The sequence below is a fragment of the Sorex fumeus genome, unplaced genomic scaffold, assembly GCF_029834395.1.
Source record: "Sorex fumeus unplaced genomic scaffold, SorFum_2.1 ptg000129l, whole genome shotgun sequence".
NCBI classification, from domain to species: Eukaryota; Metazoa; Chordata; class Mammalia; order Eulipotyphla; family Soricidae; genus Sorex; species Sorex fumeus.
The window spans coordinates 13091409-13113770 of record NW_026606186.1 but is presented as its reverse complement, the minus strand read 5'-3'; positions in this window follow the sequence as shown (position 1 = coordinate 13113770).

Genomic DNA, 22362 nt, shown 5'->3' with positions numbered 1-22362 from the left:
AATTTTCCAAAACATAGAACTTTAGGCCAAATGATTAGGTTAGAATCAAGAACAAGAAAGACAAAGGATGGTGGTGGGGCACAGTTCCCAGCAGTGTTTGGGGAGTGCAGTAGCAACATCTGCTGATGCTTAGTCCAACAGTGTGAGGTTGATAGTGTTCAGTGCTGAGTGACACCAGGGATACAACTTGCAGGTCTGTGGGGAGAGGAAGCTGTACAATGCTGGTGAATGTTCCTACATCCCAGTGACAGGCACCAGTCCTTCGAGCAATCTCTCCAGCACATGTAGGATTGCATTTTTAACTCAGGACATAACTAACACATTCTTTTCAAGCAAAAATGTAATACTCCTTCCTGGGTTTCAGCAGTGGCAGTGGCAGTATTCACACTTGGAAGTGATAATGGCACATTTTGTCATCTTCCCAAAGACCCCCCAGAGACCCAAGGCGCCTTATATAAACCACATGCCTATGGAAATGCAATACCTAAATTAGTCAACCTGATTATTTGCTTTCCTATAGATCAAGTATCGAAACAATCAACAAAACAGATGGAAATTACTGGGGTTTAGGATATAATATGAGATACCAGCTGAGCTGGGATATGGTTTGTTGACAGGTTGGAGTTTGCTGGCTGGCTGCCTGAAGCAGATGGGGACCCCACTGGTGTATAACCCTCCTCCTGAAGGCGATTGTACTTGCACATAGTAGCTATGGACAGTGGCCTCTTTTTCAAGAATACACAGTGTCAGCTGGCTCACTTTAATAAGCCAAAACAAAATTCCATGCAAACACAAGCTATATCCCCAGAGGGTTCATCAGAAGAGTTTCTGGTGACTATATAGTCATTCTTTACAAGAATATAATGCACTTACAAAGCATATTCACATTCACTGGTTTATTGTAATGGAGCCTTATTTTGTTATTTTTACCATCAGAAATGAAAAAATCGATAGGAGTCTGCTGATTTCCCCAAGGTCACTTAGAGAATTGCTGGGCCAAGTCTAGCATTTAGTTTTCCTCAATCTGTGAAATTTTTCTCCTTCTTATTCAGGAATTACAGAGGGGGCTTTGGGGAGGGCACAGGTTATGGAAGAGACACACAGTGACTGCATGGTGAATGCAAATCTTAAAATTCAGCATAGAAGCTGTAAGTGAAGATGATCAGATAAGATATAACAACATAATCATTGTTAATGGAAACTCTCTCAAGATATAACTCTCCACTGAACAAGTGTTTATTGATGTTGGTGGTTATACAAATAGAATGATCCATGTATAATCTAAGTAAATTCATAAAACAGTGACATAAGTAGTCATCCTTTATGATTTCCAGAATATGTTATCACATGAACCAAGATAAAGTCTCTATGCTTAGAGATTACAATAGCCAAAATTCTTAGTCATATCCTTCTTGAGAGAATAGGAGTTTATTCTCCCTTTCCATTTGTGGTATTGTCTATGTGCTCAAGAATGAATGACAAAAGACTTTTTGTTTGTTTTTAAGCAGTAACAGGTATGCCCTTTTAAGGGCAGGGAATGTTTGATTCAGCCCCCTTAGAATATTTATTCCTCTCTTAGTACCTAAATGCTGTTGCCCAAGCCACAGAGATGACTTGTATATTGCCACAACATCCCCAACTGAGTTTCTAGTGAACAGTCAATATCAACCACAAAAACTATTCTAGAATTACAGACAAATCAAATTCCTAGATAACTATAATCTCAGCATCCAGTGGTACAGAAAACCACTCAGTTGAGCTCAAGCAGCCTAGTAATGAAAGGAAATGCAATGGTTTATGTCTTAAACCAGTACATATTGGAGTGGATTGTCACTTGAGAAGAATTAACTGAATAGAAATAAGTTCCTGGAAGTGTGATCCTGCCTATAAATATAAATATTCTGTATTATTTTTGAAATTGTTAGGTAGTCTATTGTATAACTCCAGGCTAACTCTAAGGAGGGGATTTTGAAAGGGAAGACAGGGAGAAAACTTTTCTTGACCTTAAGAACATTGTTACTCTTGTCATATAGTAGTGAAAGTTTGGTAACACTGGTGCTTAAGACAACACATATACGTAGTCCACAGGTCACAAACTCCCCATGAAGGACAGATATTTCCTGCTGGCCTCCAAAAGAAAAAGTTATTGCTAACTTATGATAAACTTGAATTATACAATGATAGTTTTAAATATTGGTATATAAATATTTTTACTATCAATAATGTCTGTCTTTCTTTCTTTCTTTCTTTCTTTCTTTCTTTCTTTCTTTCTTTCTTTCTGCTTTTGAGGTCACACCTGGTGGTGCTCAGGGGTAACTCCTGTTTCAGCACTCAGGAAATACTTCTGGCAGTAAGGGGAACTTAAGGGTTCCAGGGATTGAACCTGGGTTGGCTGCCTGTAAGACTTATGCCCTACCTGCTGTACTATTGCTAAGGCTCAATAATAGTTTCTTTTCTGTCTTGAAGATTTGCAAGACATTTCTTTTATTTTCCTGGTCTCCAGACATAAAAAAGGTTAAAAACCTCCAGCAAATATCACTTGTGAATTTTAGCTAAGAATATTTATAGACAGCATGTTCAAGCGATTCACTCTTTTATTTTTCTATATGTGATAATGTTCAAGTCAAGGACATGATTAGAAAAAGGACTTTTGCATTTTTAAATAGAATATAGAGAAATATTATTAAATGGGACACACAATGTTTAAAAATAAGTGATTTCCCTCCCTTGATACTTCCCAGGAAATATTTTCATTTTAAAACAATATCCTACAACAATTTTTAAACCCTGGACTTCATGACCGCAAAGTTAAGTCTCAAGGGTATCAGACTCTTTGGTAACTTAGAAATATTTCAGTCAGTATTTTCCAGCTAGACAATGATGCTTTAGTACTCTGAATAATACTAATTTTAGAACATTTCTACTAGACAAGAAAGTTCTAAGAATTGTATAGATATAGTTTCATAGCATTTGACTCCCAGCCTAAGGTTAAGTGGGTTCAGTCTCAGAACATTTCCTGGTTCAGATTTTTTGATAATGCAATAATATATACTCTAAGCAATAGCACCGCAGGTAGGGCATTTGCCTTGCACATGGCCGACCTGGGCTCGATTCCTCTCTCTTGAAGAGCCCGGCAAGCTATCGAGAGTATCCCACCCGCACAGCAAAATCTGGCAAGCTCCCCATGGCATATTCAATATGTCAAAAACAGTAACAAATCTCACAATGGAGACATTACTGGTGCCCTCTCAAGCAAATCGATGAATAACGATAGGACAGTGCTATAGTGCTACAGTGATAAACTTGGTTTATGAGAAAATTATAAATTGATGCACAGGCAACCAACACAGATTTCAGGGAGATATATATTTATTTAAAGGGACAGAAGTAATTTTAAATTAAAAGAGTTTTTTGATATCCCACTTTTATGTGCAGAGAGAAGGCTAAGAATATAAAATCAGTTCAAACATGGAGTATTACTTGTAGACAGGAATGGATGCTATAGGTACCAATAACCCACGGAACAAAACCAGTAGCAAAAGAACTTTTCTAATAAAATAAGTGCCAAGATATTTACAGCTAAATTTCAGAAGTTCTGTGAAATTTAGGGTATCTCCCACATCCTGACTCATTTGTCTTAGATGAGACAAAGTATTATGCAAAGACAATAGTTAAATTCTTGAGAATTTGGCAAGGTGGTGATAGCATGTTGATAGATTGAAATCAATCACAAGAGAAACATTTACACCATAGAAATCAATAAATATCACAAACTGATACCCCTTATGTGCCTCAGATGGGTGATACAAATTTACTGGAATAATCAAGTAGGATAGGAATGTGAATTGTGGTTGTCCTATACCTATCTCAGAGTTTTGTGTTAGGTATATGTGGAGGTCAAATTAGTTTCTGGTCCAGCTTTTCTGTTAAGAAGTTTTCCATCTCAAAACTTTCAACTCTATTTGTATCTCATTTAGATAGCATTTTTTTAATTCATATAACAAATTCAAATTAAAGAATAATAATTTTGATGTTCTGGAGGGAAAGACAATATGAATTTTTCAAGGTAAAAGAATATACACAACTTATTGTGAAGGGAAAAATAAGGGTGGCTAAAAGTACTTACATGCTTTGTCTCAGTCATAGTTCCAATTTTTTTCTCAAGTTGAATCTGATCAACATGTAAAATATGGTAAAGTATTCTAGAATATTGTAGGCTCAACTTCTTTTCTGAAGAATAACTGGCATCTATCCCCTCATGCTGGATCTCCTATATCTGTGACCCTCCATTAAAAGATTCAGCTGCCTTATGAGAAGCAAGTTGCAGCTAGAACCAGTAAGCAGTCAGATAAGTGAACTATCTAGGGGGTTTAGCCCAACTTGTTTTCTTGGAAGACAGTACCACAGAACATTCCTTGGAGCACAAAACCACCAGACATTCCAAAGAATTGTGGTTATTTTTAGAAGTGAAATTTGGTAAAATTATGTAATAGCTCAAGCAGGCCCAGTAACATCTCCATTTTGAGACTTGTTGTTACTGTGTTTGGCATATTAAATACATCATGGGTAGCTTGCTGGGCTCTCCAAGAGGGGCAGAGGAATCGAACCCAGGTCGGCCGGGCTGGCTGCACGCAAGGCAAACGCCTTACCACTGTGCTATCGCTCCAGCCCCCCTATGTAATAGCACAGACTTAAATAGTAAGCAATGTATATGCTAAATTATTTTAGTTTATACTGGGATATGACAAGAAATTCATGCTTAAAATAACTTTGTTCCTCGGAACATGCGATAAAAGAGGAGTCGGAGGTGTCGGTGTCCTTGTCAACATGAACTTGGTCATGAGTATTAATTCATTCGAATGCCTAACAACCCGAATCAGATGATTACACTTGAATATATGTGGCTCACTGACGGAAGTTTCTATCTTCATTGTCTATGCACCAACATCCAATTATGATAAAGGAGAAATTGAGAAGTTCTACTTGGAGCTGGAGAAGTTCTATAAAGAAGACCACACCTTCTACAAGATCATTGTTGGTGATTTTAATGCCAAGATAAGATCGAGAAGATCAGACAAGAACTCCACATCGGTACCCATGGCCTAGAATGCAACAAACAGGATGGAGACTGTCTGAGTTCATCATTTCGACAAAGATCATCATGAAAACTCAGAGTTCCAGAAGGCAAAATCTAAATGTTGGACATGGGAGTTTCCCTGTGGATGGTTCCAGAATGAAATTCACCACATCATATTCAATCGACAGTTTTGCCTGACCAATGTTGCTGTTGTCCCAAAATTCCAAATGGGATCAGACCACAGTCTCCTTTGTGCAAAATTCTACTTCACAGAGCAGGGAGAAAGAGCTGCAAAGTTTAAGAAGAGAACTCTCAGAATGACCACCGACTGGGAGCTCTTTGGCACTATTACTGCAACATGGGAAGATGCTGTTGTTGACAACATTGACGAGGAATACGATCAACTGGTTCAGCACCTCCGTGATTGTGTGAGGAATGCCGAGAGAGATAGCCAGAAAAAAAATGCCTGTCTTCAAAAACTCTACAGCTTATTTGCCAATGTGGTTTGGCACATGCCTCAGGCAACCGCAAATGAACATCTGAGCTTGCAAAGCACTGCAGAGATATGATAAAGGAAGACCAAAAGAGAGAAGAGCAGAAGTGCTGGTAGATGCGGCAGAAGTCGGGAAAAGCATTCGTAACGCCTGCCTGTCCTTCGTGTACTACAAGACCAAGATGTCTGCCCTCAGACGTCCTGATGGATCTATCACATCTTCCAGAAGGGCAATGGAGAAGATCGTCCATGACTTCTGCTCATATCTCTTTGATAGCCATCTGCCTACATACCAAATTCTGCAGGATGGATATGTCGTTCCCAACATTCTCCCTTCCGAAATCTGACACGCCATTTTGTTGGTAAAGAAACGAATAGCACCTGGCCCAAACAAGGTCAGACCTGAACACCTGAAGAACCTGCCATCAGTACTCATCAATACTCTGGCTTGCACTTTCTCTTCATGAAGGGATACATACAACAGGAAGAAATCACACTCTTAAATGTATACGCACCTAATGAGGGAACAGCTAAATACTTAAAACAACAGCTAACAGATTTTAAGGAGGACAATGCTAGCAACAAAATAGTAGCTGGAGACTTCAACATTGCCCTATCACCTCTGGAAAGATCAACAGGAACAAAACTCAGCAAGGAAACAATGGCTTGGGAAGAAGAAATAGAAGAGAAAGGGCTTATAGACCTGTACAGAGCTTTACATCCAAAATGAAAGAATACACATTCTTCTCCAGTGTGCATGGAACATTTTCCAAAATAGACCATGTGCTAGGACACAAAACATACCTCAGTAGAATCAGGAAGATAGAAATACTAACAAGAATCTTTTCAGACCACGATGCACTGAGAATAGAAATGCATCACACACAGACACCTGGAAATTAAACAACTCAATGCTGAGCAATGAATGGATCAGGAAGAAAGTCAGGACGAAATCAAAAGATACCTAGAAACAAATGAGAATGAAGACACGAGCTACCAGAACTTATGGGATGCAGTGAAAGCCGTCTTAAGAAAAAAATTTATAGCTCTGCAAGCATATCTCAAGAAGGAAGAAAGGATGCATATAAACAACTTGACTTCACAGCTCAAGATCTTAGAAAAGGATCAACAGAAGGAGCCCAAAGTAGGCAGAAGGAAAGAGATCATAAAAATTAGAGCAGAAATCAATGACATGAAAACCAAAGAAACAATCCAAAAGATCAATGAAACCAAGAGCTGGTTCTTTGAGAAAAAAAATAAGATAGAGAAATCACTAGCAACACTCACAAAGAAACAGATAGAGAGAACCCTAATAAACTGAATCAGAAATGAGAATGGGGATATCACAACAGAAACCAAAGAAATTCAAAAGATCATCGGAGGCTACTTTGAAAGTCTGTATGCCACGAATAAAGAGAATCTAGAAGAAACGGATAAATTCCTGGATTCCTATAACCTCCCAAAGCTGAATCAAGAAGATATGGAATATAAAAATAGACCTATTATATCAAGGAAATTAAATCTGTAATCAAAAGTCTTCCCAAAAACAAAAGCCCTTGTCCAGATGGATTCACTAGCGAATTTTTCCAAACATTTAAAGAAGACCTACTGCCAGTTCTTCTCAAGCTTTTCCAGCAAACTGGAAAAACAGAAATCTTCCCAAACAGTTTCTATGAAGCCCATATTTTCCTAATAACAAAAGGAAACAAAGACACGACAAAAAAAAGAAAACTACAGGCCTATATCCCTGGTGAACACGGATGCAAAGATTATCAACAAAACACTAGCAAATAGAACTCAACAACTCATCAAAAGGATCATACACCATGACCAAGTGGGATTCATCCCGGGGATGCAAGGATGGTTTAACATTGGGAAATCAATCAATATAATCCATCATATTAACAAAAGAAAAGACAAAAATCATATGATCATATCAATAGATACAGAGAAAGCGTTTGACAAGATTCAGCAACCCTTTATGATGAAAACCTTTGCCAAATTGGGGATAGAGGGGACTTTCCTCAATATACTTAAAGCCATCTACCACAAGCCTACAGCAAGCATCATCCTCAATGGGGAAAAACTAAGAGCCTTCCCCTTAAGATCAGGACGAGACAAGGATGCCCACTCTCTCCACCACTGTTCAATATAGTTCTGGAAATACTTGCAATTGCGATTAGACAAGAAAAAGATATTAAGGGCATCCAAGTAGGAAAGGAAGAAATCAAGCTCTCACTATTCAAAGATGATATGATATTATACTTAGAGAACCCTAAAACTTCTACCAAGAAACTCCTAGAAATAATAGATCTGTATAGTAAAGTTGCAGACTATAAAATCAATACCCAAAAGTCCATAGCTTTCCTATATGCAAATAGTGAGATTGAAGAAAACGACATGAAGAAAACAATCTCCTTCACAACTGTGCCCCAGAAATTCAACTACCTAGGAATTAGCTTAACTAAAGAAGTACAAGACCTGTACGAAGAAAACTACAAAACGCTACTTCAGGAAATAAAAGAGGACACAAGGAAATGGAAAAATATCCCCTCTTCATGGATTGGGAGAATTAATACTGTCAAAATGGCAATACTTCTCAAAGCACTGTACAAATTCAACGAGATCCCTATTAGGATACCCATGACATTCTTCAAAGAACTGGAGCAAACATTCCTGAAATTTATATGGAACAATAATCCCACACGAATATCTAACACAATTCTTCGGAAAAAGAAAATGGGAGGAATCAACTTCCCTAACTTCAAACTCTACTACAAAGCAGTAATAATTAAAACAGCATGGTACTGGAACAAAAGCAGAACAGCAGACCAATGGAACAGAGTTGAATATACTGACATCTCCCCCCCAAACATATGATCACCTAATATTTGATAAAGGAGAAAGAAATGTGAAGTGGAGTAAGGAAAGCCTTTTTAACAAATGGTGCTGGCAAAACTGGACACCTACATGCAAAAAAATGGGCTCAGATCTCTGCCTAACACCATGTACAAAAGTAAGATCAAAATGGATCAAAGACCTCAACATCAAACTGGAATCCATAAGGTACATTGAAGACAAAGTCGGCAAAACCCTCCTTGACATTGAAGCTAATAGTGTCTTCAAAGATGTCATGCCACTGGCCGAGCAAGTGAAAACAGAGATAGATAAATGGGACTATCTTAAACTAAGAAGCTTCTGCACCTCAAAAGAAACAGTGACCAAACTACAAAGACAGTCCACAGAATGGGAAAGGATATTTGCCAAATACACATCTGACAAGAGGTTGATATCAAGGATATACAAAGTACTGGTTGAACTCCTCAAGAAGAAAACATCCAACCCTATCAGAAAATGGGGCAATGAAATGAACAGAAACTACCTCAAAGATGACATCCGAATGGCTAAAAGACACATAGGAAAATACTCTATATCATTAATCATTAGGGATATGCAGATAAAAACAACACTGAGATATCATTTCACACCACAGAGACTGGCCCACATCCAAAAGAACAAAAGCAAGCAATGCTGGCACAGATGTGGTAAGAAAGGGACCCTCCTCCACTGCTAGTGGGAATGCCAACTGGTTCAGCCCTTTTGGAAAACAGTATGGACGATTCTCAAAAAAACTAGAAACTGAGCTCCCATTTGACACAGCAATTCCACTCCTGGGAATATATCCCGGAGAGGCAAAAAAGTATAGTCGAAGCGACATCTGCAGTTGTCTATTCATTGCAGCACTGTTTACAATAGCTAGAATCTTGAAAAACCTGAGTGCCCGAGAACAGATGATTGGTTAAAGAAACTTTGGTACATCTACACAATGGAATACTATGTAGCTGTCAGAAAGGATTAAGTCATGAAATTTACATACAAGTGGTACAATATGGAAAGTATCATGTTAAGTGAAATGAGTCAGAAAGAGAGGGATAGACATAGGAAGATTACATTCATCTGGGGAACATAAAGTTACAAAATAGGAGACTAACACTCAAGAATAGCCGAGATAAATACCACGAGGTTTACTCCATGGCTTGGAGGCAAGCATCACACTCTAGAGTTAAAAGCAGCCCAGATGTAGAAGGGAGCACCAAATGGGAGGGGGGGGTATTGGAAGGATTCCCCCAGGATGGGAGAAGCATGCTGAGACTAGACTCTAGACTGAACATGTTGCCACACAATGCCTCTTTTGCAGGCCACAGCACCCAAAAGGAGAGAGAGAACAAAAGGGAGTGCCATGCCACAGAGGCAAGGTGGGATGGGGGGATAAGGGGAGTGGGAGGGGTACTGGGATTAGTGGTGGTGGAAAATGGTCACTGGTGGAGGGATGGGTACTTGGTCATTGTACAACGGAAACCAAAGCACAAAAATTTATAAGTCTACAACTGTACCTCATGGTATTTTACTAATAAAATTTTTTTTAATTTTTGAAAAAAAGGGGAAGCAATTAGAAAATGTGATTTAGGTATCATTAATGTACAAAAAAAATATTCTGGATTGGCTCTTCACACTCTACCTTTCTGAATGCAAGGTTCCATCCCAATGGAAAACCAGCAGGACTGTACTACTGTACAAGTAGAGAGACATCCACGACATTGGCAACTATCACCCAATCTGCCTATTGTCTGTCATCTACAAGCTATTCACTCGAGTCATCCTGAATAGGATAAGCAGAACACAAGATGAAGACAACCATGGAGCAAGCTGGTTTTGAAAAGGATTCAGCACGATTGACCATATCCACACAATAAGCAAACTCATTGAGGTTTCTCGGGAGTTCAAGATACTGCTCTGTCTAGCGTTCATTGATTTAAAGAAGGTCTTTGATTCTGTTAAGACAGAAGCAGTCATTGAAGGCTTAGCCAATCAGGGCGTACAAACTCAATACATCAGGATCTTCCTTGAGCTGCATTACGAATTCACTACCAGGATCTCACCACTCTACAAAGAAGTGATCATCCATGTCAAGACAGGGGTTTGGCAGGATGATACCATTTCACCAAAACTCTTCAGTGCAACCCTTGAGAATGTCATGCTACGACTGGAATGGGAAGGAATGGGAGTGAAGATAGATGTTCGGGAACTACGCCATTTCCGCTTGTTGATGACATTGTTCTAATTGCGGGGGGGGGGGGGCACTTTACCACTCTCCGGCCCGCAGAGGTGGCCCTAGGGATTGATCCGTTCATGCAAGGAGGGACCAACCTAATGAACACAAGACACAAGAGACAGAGTGCAGTTTAGAAACAGAGAGAAAAAGGGATAGAACTTTATTGAGGGCTACAAGCTGTTTATATAGGGTCTGGGGCAGCCCAGTCAGGAGCAGAAGCAATATAACCATACATGGTAAGGTCAGCAACAAGAGCTTTACCTAGCATTCAAGGTAAAAATTTGTACATCAGAGGGACCTAAGCTTTACATAGCATTCAAGGTAAACATTTGTACATCAAAGGGTCTTATTGGCAGTAGATGCATCCTGAGCTTTACATTTGTATATCAAAGGGTCTTATGGCAGTAGATGCATCCTGGAGTGTGTAAACTCACACAAAAAGGGGCACAGCACACACAGCGGCGGTGGCTCTGTCTCTCCCGTCACCCGCGTTCGATAGTCTCACCCTTTTTCCCCCACCCCGAGGAGGTCGATGGCGATGGTCAGGCGGAGGAAGGAAACAAGGGCAGGCTGGTTGGTATTAGTTGCAGTTTATTCTGATCCTCTCTTCATCTCTGTCTCTGCTCCCCTATGCCCCATCTACAGTCTCATTATATCTCTCTCCAAGAGGAATTGGGGGAACAGTTACACATATGTGCGGTCACAATCAATAGGGGTAGAAATCAATAGGGGTAGAAATCTTAGCCTCAGGGAAAGCCGCTCCTAAACCGGATCCTTTCTCAGCAGGAGGACCCACCCTAGAGCAGAATCCCAAGGGTGTGTCTCTCCTCTCCTTGTCCAACAAGCATATAATTATATATGATATAAATCATTTTGTATGGATACAGTAAGAAATATCTTAAACTTATAGAATTGCTCTCCTAGGGCCATCTCGATCTCAGACTACAGTGCTCAGGCCAGATAGTCTTTTCCACCCCTAGCAGGATCCTAGTCTCGTCGTTACCTTTGGATCACGACAGCATTTGTCTATGATCAAACTCTTAACTTATAGTTAAGAATCATGGCACTTTGGCCTGGCCCATTTCGCTGCCAGGGTAGCTCACCGCTTGCCCTGGCTCCATTCAGTCCCTCGTCAGGACCCTGCTTTTGGGGTGTTAGGAACTAAGGGCAACTGAGGCTTAAGTAGAGAAAACAGATGCCTGGGAGTTAATAATATTCAAGGCCAATTAAATCCTAAGTTACAAAGCACAATGTTAACGGTCTTCCTGTATCTATACATAAAGATATTGCTTTAAAGTAAACTGTTCATAAGGCATAACAAGAGGAGAAAGGCAATATTTCACTCATACATATACATATAAAATCATAGATTTCTGGGAAACTGAGTTTACAAATAACAGAGTCTGATTAAGGGGAAAGTTGATTAACTGGGTGGGGAAGAGAGCATAGGGAAAACTGTTTACAGATAAATACAATGGAGTGGAAGTGCCTCAGGAGCACTGTGATGGGTGTAACCAGATAAACCTAAGCTTCTTGTGGAAGAAGGGCAAATCAATGCTACACTGGAGGTCACTATAGATAAGGCCAGATAAGATAACTGTCAGCCTAATATGGCTATAGATCAGGCATCTGCTGAGGTCAAGAAGTCCTGGGCGACTGTCACCAATGTCTGTCCCAAGCAGTTCCCAACATGGGAACCACGGTCAGGGTCTATGAGACGGCTCTTGGCTTCCCACACTAATAGCAACAAACATTTGACAAGCGGCACAAATACTGGCCGACTTTGACCATGAGTGTGGGAAGGTCGGACAACAGCTGAATCTCACGAAGACAATGTTTATGAGAAACAGCCTCGTTCCTGATGCTCCATTCTCTCTCAACGGAACTATCATCTCCTAATGCAATAGTTATGTGTACCTAGGTCGAGAAGTCAACATGACAAATGACCTGGCACCTGAGTTGCACAGGAAGAAGAGAGCAACTTGGAATGCCTTCAAGAGCATCAAAGAAATAGCTAAGAGGATGAAGAACCTCTTTCTCCCGGCACTTCTCTTGGATTCCACTGTTCTTTCTGCATTAACATACGCCTTAGAGACCTGAGCCCTATGAAAACAGGATGAGGATGCTATTTAGGTCTCCCAAAGAGGAATCAAAAGAGCTATGCTTGGAGTATCACGTTTCACTCAAATGAGAGAAAGAATCCAGAGTTCTGAAAGAATCAGGGACACTGTCTCATTTGCCAAGGAGTTGAAAATCAGATGGGCTGGACACATAATGAGATTTGGAGATGACCTCTGGACTAGAGCTGTTACTGACTGGATTTCCCGGGATGTCAAAAGACCATGTGGCCGCCCACCTATCAGATGGTCAGACTTCTTCTTTAAGACCCTGAACAATCGGTTTGAGGCTCTTCGTGTTCTTAGAATGAACAGACGCCATTGGGCTACACTAGCACGTGACAGGGACAAATGGAGACGTTACTGGCACCCGCTCAAGCAAATCGATGATTAATGGGAAGACAAATGATCAAGTGAAGGTAAATGTAAATTAAACTACTAATTTCATAGGTAAATATATTGATAACTTAAGGGAGCTAAACTAGGTAAACTACTAATTTCATAGGTAAATATATTGATATCTTAAGGGAGCTAAACTAGCTAACTACAAAAATCTTGTAGTTGTAATTGAATCACCATATAATTTCTAACATGAATTCCTAAATTTCTTTATTGTATTTATTTAGGTTTGTTTTTTGGTGTTTTTGTTTTTGTTGTTGTTGTTGTTTTCGTGAGGGACTCTTGGCCATTCCATGATTCCATGACTTCTAGTAAACTTTATAGTATGCTAGAAAACTTTACCTTCATTCTATTCTTTTACCTCAGGTTTGACCTGAAAAGTCATAAAAACATAATCTTGCCTAGTTCTACAACCCAGAGAAAGGATAAAGTCACACATGTTTATACCCATTATCTCTGCCTACAGCTTTTACTTGGCATACATTGTGTTTCACTCGAATTAACTGCTTGCTAATTCACTTGACACCTTTGCTCAGTAATTCAGGCATTATGTATTTGAAGAGTCTCATTCACTACTGTAATCAGAAAGTATTTATGAGTTTTCTTCTATATATAACCAAATAAGTTGAGCTAGAAATATGAAGTTTTTAAAAATTAGAAATGATAAGTTTTAATTATAATAGAAATATCTATATGTAAACACAAGGGCCACATTTCTTAATGGTAACAACATGAAACTATATCATGTTCATTTATAAAAATATTTAAAAATTCTCATCTGCATTGGCTAGCATAATCACTATAGAAACACACACACACACATATATATACACACATAGGCACATACACATGGCACACATTTTATTTGATTTTTTTCTGGCTTATGAGAGTAACTAAACAGTCCTTTTTCAAGCTGAAAAAGTTTGGGAAATTATTTGGCCATCAATAGCTCAAAACTTGAACAAAAAATCATATTTTAGAGTTGACAGCTGGTTGGAACTTCATGAGGAATTGTTTCATACTAAGTCTCAGGATGGAAAAGGAGGAAAAGAATCAGAGTTCTATGAGCCCAGAAAAAAATTGCTTCTGAATTGTGGCCTTTACTCTAAAAATGTTGCCTGGTTACTCACATCTATGTACAAAAATAATTTTTCTAGTTCCATGTAATATTAGTATATTGAACCTTCTGGAAATTTCCAGACAATTCTATTCCAATTCCTTTTAAGTTCTTGTTGACTTAAATTATCCTATATAAACCAGTATCTATTTTATTTTTTTAATTTTTATTTAGAAATTGTGACATACAGTGCTGTTAATAATAGACTTTTAGGCGTTACAGTCTTCCAAATTCAAACCTAATGTCAGCACCTCTCCACCAATGTCTCCAATTTCCCTCTGAAACCATCCTGCCTTCTTATAGAAATAATTGTTCTGATTTCATTATTATTGCATGAATCACATGTTTACAACAGTGTCAGGTCTGATTGTTTTGATGTATACATTTATATCATAGCAATGCCCAAGGTCTCTATAAATGTCCTTATGTTACCACCAGTCCACTCCCACTTTCAAACCCTTCCCTCACCCTCTCCTTCTTGACATTCTCATTTCTATAATCCAGGGTCAAGAGTTCATTCACGTTTGATACTTTCCATTTCCTGTCTTCTTACTTTGCATATTACAGATAAGCGAGAAAGAATCTTCAGTATTTGCCTTCCCCTTCTGATGCACTTCAATGTTTTGACAGTCTTATTTTAAAAATCAGTGATAGATGGGTTATTTTTCTTATTTTTAGTAGTAGTAAATTATAATAACTCCTACCAAATTTTCCTTGTGTGTTACAAACTATATCCAAGTATTAACTCAAAACTCTTTAAATGCTAGTTTTTACAACTGAGGAAACCAAAGCAGGAATACTTTATTACGTTAACAACAAACTTTAAAAGTTTCAATAAAGATTATAAGATGATGGTCCTCATTTGTGACAATCACTTTGCAAAGAATTCTTTTTTATTAGCAGAAGTCCAGTAAGGTAACAGAATCTGAGAAGTTTGGTAATTGGTTCAAGTTCATGCTAGTAGGAAGCAATGACATCTGGATTTAAATCCAGGTTTGCTTTTCTCAAGCACCACAAAAGCTTTAACGATTAGTTATTGAATCATCTACCTTATCATTTGCAGTAGATGATTACTACACATGCACAAATAAGTGAGAACTGATTAAATGCCTACTTGGAAATGAGAAGAGATTAGAGGCAAATTTCTTTAACTGCTGATAGTTTGGCCAAGTTAACCTTTATGGTCTTTTCCTTTTTGTGAGGTTCCTTGAGAATAATAAAATTAAAAGATAGAAACAGAAGAACTTCTGTTTCATTGCCTGGGATAAAATACCTGGAGGCAGAGATTTAACACTTGTGACAGTACAGTCAATTTTGCAGCCCAGGAACAATCTGTTAGACCTCTGAGACATCCAACTTAGTGGACTTTTACAGAACCAGCAAATATGAAGTTTCACTTCTTTATTCATTGCATAATAGTACTGGGGGGAGGGTGGTAAAAACTCCCAAGAAGTGCTCAGAGGGACCAGAGACCACCCCAGAAGATACTTAATTTAACTCTGTGGTCTTATGATGCAGCTATATGTGTGCCCACTGGTGTTAGGGACCACGAAGGTCATCCAGGCAATGATTGGGGACCCCAAGTCTACAGCTGGAGATGCTGGAATCAAGCTCAAATCTTTGAACATTAAAGTCTTCTGCCCCCAAGTATTGACCTATCTGCCCAAAAACATTGATGCAGGTTTTGATATCTGAATCAATGCAATTCACTTTTCTCATAGAAAAGAGTTTCTTCCTGTGGTGTGAGTAAATCAATGACATCAGACTCCCCCCCCCCCCCCCACCACCACCAACATTGTTAGGTTGGCACACACAATTCAATTCAGTTTGATCACGATTACAATCATCCTGTTGTTCGTCAAACAGGCACCAATAATGTCTCCTTTGTCCTAATCCTGAGATTCTAAAAAAGTGCCACATTCAAGGCTCTTTCAGGGTTAGGAGAATGAGACCCATCATTGTTACTGGTATTTGGCATATTGGGTATGCCACAGGGAGTTTGCCAGACTCTGCAATGTGGGCAGGTTACATTCGGTAGCCTGCTAGGTTGTCCAAAGCAAGAATGAGATAAGATGTCTGGGAGCCAGTTTTTATAGTCTCTGGGTCTTGGCTGTTGATGGGATTACACGGCGCTGCTGGTACCTTCATGCATGTGGAGAGTGGTCTCAGCATGGTTATGGCTGGTTCCGGAGGTCTTTGGCTGCTGGGGCTCTGCTCGGGGCAGCGAGGGAAACTCAATCTGTCCCCCTCCAAGGGGTCCCAGTGAGGACAGTCAGGTGCGGGGGGCAGGAGGCTCTGCACTGTTCTCTTCCAGGAGCTGGGTTTTATAGTCTCTGAGTCTTGGCCGTTGATGGGATTACATGGAGCTGGGGGGCAATTGGTGGGTGTGACCCCCGCCTACTGGAAGATGGAGGATCTGGGTGGAGGATGCTCAGCCCATATTAAATTCTCATATTTATATGAGAAGATAAAACTTAGCCAATCAGGATGTTTAAATCCTGAAGTCTTATTTAGAAACCTCTACTTCCAGAAATGCTGATGGCATTCAATAAATTCTATTACATTAGTTGTTTTTTAAAAATTAACAGAATTTTTTTTTACCAGGGTATTCAGAGTTTGTATTCTTTCCTTGCAATCTTTGACATGGTTAAGGATATTGACTCAGTAAGCAGATGGTTTATGAATGGAACACTGACTGACGTTTCTTGCTCTCTACTCTTGGGCAAATCACTTAGACTCTTGTAGTATTGGATTTATCAGGTTTAAAATGGTGGGAATGACCGTTATCCCATGAAAACTTTGAAGGGAATTTGAAAAAATGAGATAATAGAGGTACAAATTTTATCTAACACAATATGAATTGTACTATACAATAATATTGTTAATATTTTAATTCAGTTTTTTAGTTTCTTAGTAATAAAGAGAAATAGGGAAAATAATTTCTTAAAAACTTTAAAAATAAGATAAGTATAATGTTTTCATTACATAGCTAAAACATAACTCAATGATATTTGTATCAATTTTTTGTTATCTATATTTAAGAGCAATAGCACAGCTGTAGGACGTTTGCCTTGCATGTGGCCAGCACGGAAGAGCCAGGTTCGATTCTTTCACCCCTATTGGAGAGCCCGGTAAGCTGCCAAGAATATCCCACCCGCACGGCAAAGCCTGGCAAGCTACACATGACATATTCAATATGCCAAACACAGCAACAACAAGTTTCACAATGGAGACGTTACTGGGCCCACTTGAGCAAATTTAAGTAGATTACACAACTATATATATTTATATAGAACGTCAAATTCACCAAGGATTAAGATGGAAAATGAACTAAAGTTGATTGTATGATAAAAATAAATGCCATCCTCCTAAATTTACTGGTTGCAGTCTGGTCAGAATACCAGAATGTTTCTTAAAAAGTTAAATATTCTCCGCTAGATTTGAGCGCACAATAATTTTAATGGAATTAATATATATAGCTATCTTTTGAGTGTCTCCTGAGTAAGAAATAAATAGAATGCACAGATATTATAGACCTATGTTTGCTATTTTGCTATTCAGTTTGCTATTCAAGGAATTACAAATGAATGAAGCATTGGGACTGAACTCAGAAGAGCATTCCCTCACATGTATGAAGCCCTGAGTTTGAGCCTTATTACTGCATAAAATACACATTAAAAATACAAATAAAGAGTAATTTTAACCTATCACTCACCACTCCACCTTTCCAGCAATGCTTATAAATTTCTCCAAGTTCTCAGATGCTCTATATACATCACTGTATCACTGTATCACTGTCATCCCATTGTTCATGGATTTGCTCAAGTGGATGCCAGTAATATCTCCATTCATTACAGCCCTGAGATTTTAGCAGCCTCTCCTTACTCTTCCTTCCCAACGAAACCATATTCAAAGCTCTTTCAGGGTCAGGGAATGAGACTGTTATTGTTATTGTTTTTGTCATATCAAATACGCCTCGGGGAGCTTTCCAGGCTCTGCTGTGTGGGCGGGATACTCTTGGTAGCTTGCTGGGGTCTCCAAGAGGGACAGAAAATGTAGAAAAGAGAATACAAGCAAGTATGTTTAAACCAAACACATGTGCGCTGCTTTAGGTACATCAGATGTACCTAAAGCTCTATATACGTAGTCGTTAATACTTTATTTGTTAAAATAATGATAAGTAGAAAATGGAGATGAAAGAAGAAAATTTTAACCTCTTAAAATTTACAAAGCATTCTCCCAGTCAGTATGACTTTCTTTGACTGGTCTCTAAATATTCCATTTAGTTAGCAATTCCCAGACCTCTGTCCCCATCTGATTCCTGCACCTATGAAACAGAAATTCCTGTTCATTGGCCAATTAGAATCATGCAATTTCAGCCTTTCAACTTATGTGAACAAAATAAGAAAGCAAGTAGGTGGATTATGAGCTTCTCTTATCTATATTTAAATCATTTTCAAACATTAGTAAGTTTATTTACATTTAACAAATTATCTGTAAATTGAATTCTGACTTTCCTAAATTCCTCACATGAATTATCTAATCTTGTAGTAGTACTGTGAGATAGAAATTAATATTTTGTAGCATAAATAATCAGCCATCCAATCTAATGTGATCTCATGCATAGAATATGTATTAATTTTTATAGCTACTTTGACAAATTACCATAAATTTGGTGACTTAAAGCAAGAAAAAATATTTTTTCTCACAGTCTGTAGACTAGGAGTAAAATATCATTTTCAATGAATGAAAATCAAAGGTTATCAGATCACTTCTGTTCTGAATGCTTTCAGGGAAAAAAAAATCTCTGTTCCTTGAGCCTTTCGTCTCATGGTGGTCTCTGGTGTTTGTATATGATCAGAGTGTGCTCCTAGATAGAAGATAGCACCAATATAGCTAAGATCAAAAGGCAATTTATTACCACCCGAAGAAAAAAGCCACCCCCTGCTAGCACCAGATAATCTCATCAGCCACCCTCCAGAACTCACACTGCTTCTTCAGGAATGGAGCATAAAATGAGGCCCCATAACCATGGCACTGCACTTTGTGCCAGGCTGTTTTCACTTGGGGCACCCCGGGGGGGGGAGTGAGAGCACTCCCCACCCCAAGGGATCCAGCCCCAGCAGCTGACCTCCACTACCCAAACACTGCCATGCTCCAGGCTGCTTTCAACACACTTGGGCTGAGCCTCACATATGAGTGAACATATTCCTGGACACATCATAAGACACTCCGTACTTAGTTTCCATAATTACCAGACCATATTTGATGTGGTTCAGACAGTAAGCAACAGATCATAGAGGGGAATTATATATACATATGGCTCTCAGAGAGCCCGACAAGCTACTGAAAGTATCCTTCCCACACGGGTAGAGTCTGGCAAGCTACCCATGGCGTATTCAATATGCCAAAAACAGTAACTATAACAGGTCTCATTCCCCTGACCCTGAAGTGCCTCCAATACATTGGGAAAGACGAGTGAAGGAGAGTAAAGAAGAGGCTGCTAAAATCTCAGGGCCGGGACGAATGGAGACATTACTGGCGATGCTTGAGAAAATTGATAGTGATATAGTGATATAATGTGATAAAATACCCACATAATGTATTTATTAATTAAAGTATTGTTACACACATAAATAAACACTTACAATAAGAGTTTTCATGTGTTCCAAATAGTGGAACAAGACTGTATTATCTATGCCATGAGCTCTCAGTAGGAAACTTGGTATTCATTGACCTGAAGTCATTCTAATTTCTTGTTTCTGATTAATTCGTGTCTTTCCCTAATATTTGTACTACATATTTTGCCCTCTTTTAGTGGCCTATTTAAAAACCCAGGAATAGACCCCCCCATCCTATGTCAAAATTCTCATTTTAATAGCATAGGCAATATTTCTTTTTTAAAAAAAGGTAAAAGTTTCAAAGATATCTCATATCTCGTTCAATCTACTATAGAATAGAACCATTCCTAGTAAACTATGATTCATGAAGATTTATGTTCCTCTGATTCTTTACCAGTCAGGTATGTTCACATGACTAGCTAATGCCAATGGAATGAAAGCAAAAGTACAGTTACTTGTTTCTTAGAAAGAATTATCTCCTACGCATCCTTTCCATATTACAGCTAAATGGTTGCATATGGTTCTAAAGTCTTATAATTGAGTCATGAACTCTAGGGATCCTATTTTCTCTTTCACTACAGAAAAGGAAGATTTCTGCTTATCATAAACTACATGACTTTTGAATAAAAGAAAAACTAACAAAAATCTTCCACTACTTGTTTGAACCACTGCCCATTTTTCATAGTACATGATTCCATGCTAATTTATGAATCTCTGCTATAGCTATAAAGGAACTGGACCTTAGAAAGGTTAAATAACTTTTTCATAGTCACATAATTAATAGCTGGTAGTTGAGATTTGAGCCAAAGAAGTCATACTCCTGTGTCTGCAGTTTTAATCAAATAATAGTGTTTCATTCAGTATATCAGAAATCCTATAGTCAATACCACTCAGCAAAAACTGAACCCTTATTGTTCCTAAGTCAAAACCATTCTGTCCAGCTATAGCATGCAAATTATAATTGAATTTCAGTCTTAAAATCTCTCTCTCTCATCATACACACACACACACACACACACACACACACACACACACACACACACACACAAACACCTCCCCACCATTATGATTTCCCTCCCTCATGGTGAAAGAAATAACAAACAGTACATTTTTCAGGCCTCTGCCCTGACCTTGGTTTGTCAGTTGTATTTAAATCCTATTCTCTTAGTTCACCACCAGCATCCTCATTTGAGACCGCCTCCCTGCTGCCACTACTTCCTGACTCTGGACCTTGTCATCCTGACTCTCTTTCTCTTTTGGATGACCTTCTCGGACTTGACTTCTGGCACTGCTGACTTACAGAATCTGCCAGTCCACTCTCTTTTTATTGAAGTTTCAGGTCAGGCTCATTATGCTTAGCTCAGACTATTCTTCTCAAAAGGCCTGAAACACATGTTTACATAAAGCCCTGCATTGAAAATACTGAACTAAAAGGGATTTGGAGAAAAATTAGAGAAAGGTACAATTTAGTGTTCACTGCTGATTTTTAGAAAATATATTGTATGTCTCTAGGTTGTGGACCACTCATGACTTGCATATGTTAAGCCTGGAAAGGGTCAATTTTCAAATGACATGTTCTGAAAGATAATATTCATTTGTCATCACCTACAGTTTCATTAAGTTCACCGCATCTATGCATGTAAACTGTCATTTCCCAAAAGGAAGTGTTTAGACAAGCTTCCTCCCAAGTAATTCAAGGTAATTGCTCTTTACTGTTGCTAATGTGTGTCCAGATCACAAGTTGGCAGAGAAGACTTTGTCCTCTTATTGTCCATTAGCTTTCAGAATCTTTGGGAACAGTGGAAACTTGCAGGTTACTAAGGAAATAAAGTTTTATATTAACTTTAAGAGCAAAAAAAAAATAAGAGAAAGAAGAAAAAAGTCTCAGATTCATAAAATAATCTCAATAATATGTTTCCCAGTTGGTTCCTCATCTCTGGGAGTGCTATTCAGCATTGATTTCTTAAAAAATTTATTTTGAAGTAATATACTAACATCAATAAAGAGTTACTGTTATATTAAATGAAGATTACCTTACTCTCCTAAAATAACAGCAGTGATCACTTTTATCAAAATTGATTCTCAACCAGTGCTATGAAATTAAGAAAACTTTAAAGTTACAAACACAGGTTTGCCCTCACCCATGATTCCATGATACAAAATCATATGTCTATTGTCAACTTTCACAGTCATTCTCACCAGGAGACTATTTTCTTATTTAATTGGAGGAATATAAAAGAGAACTGTTAGACATGAACAAGTTCATCTATTTCCAGATCTGGTTGTTTCCTAGCTTGTTTTATGGCCTTAAATAATTATCTTCATTTTCTTTCCTCCTTGATTGTTAAAAATCTTCATAACTGCAAGACAGTAAACTAAAATAATAAACATACTGAAGATACATATCTACCTGTGGCTACAATCT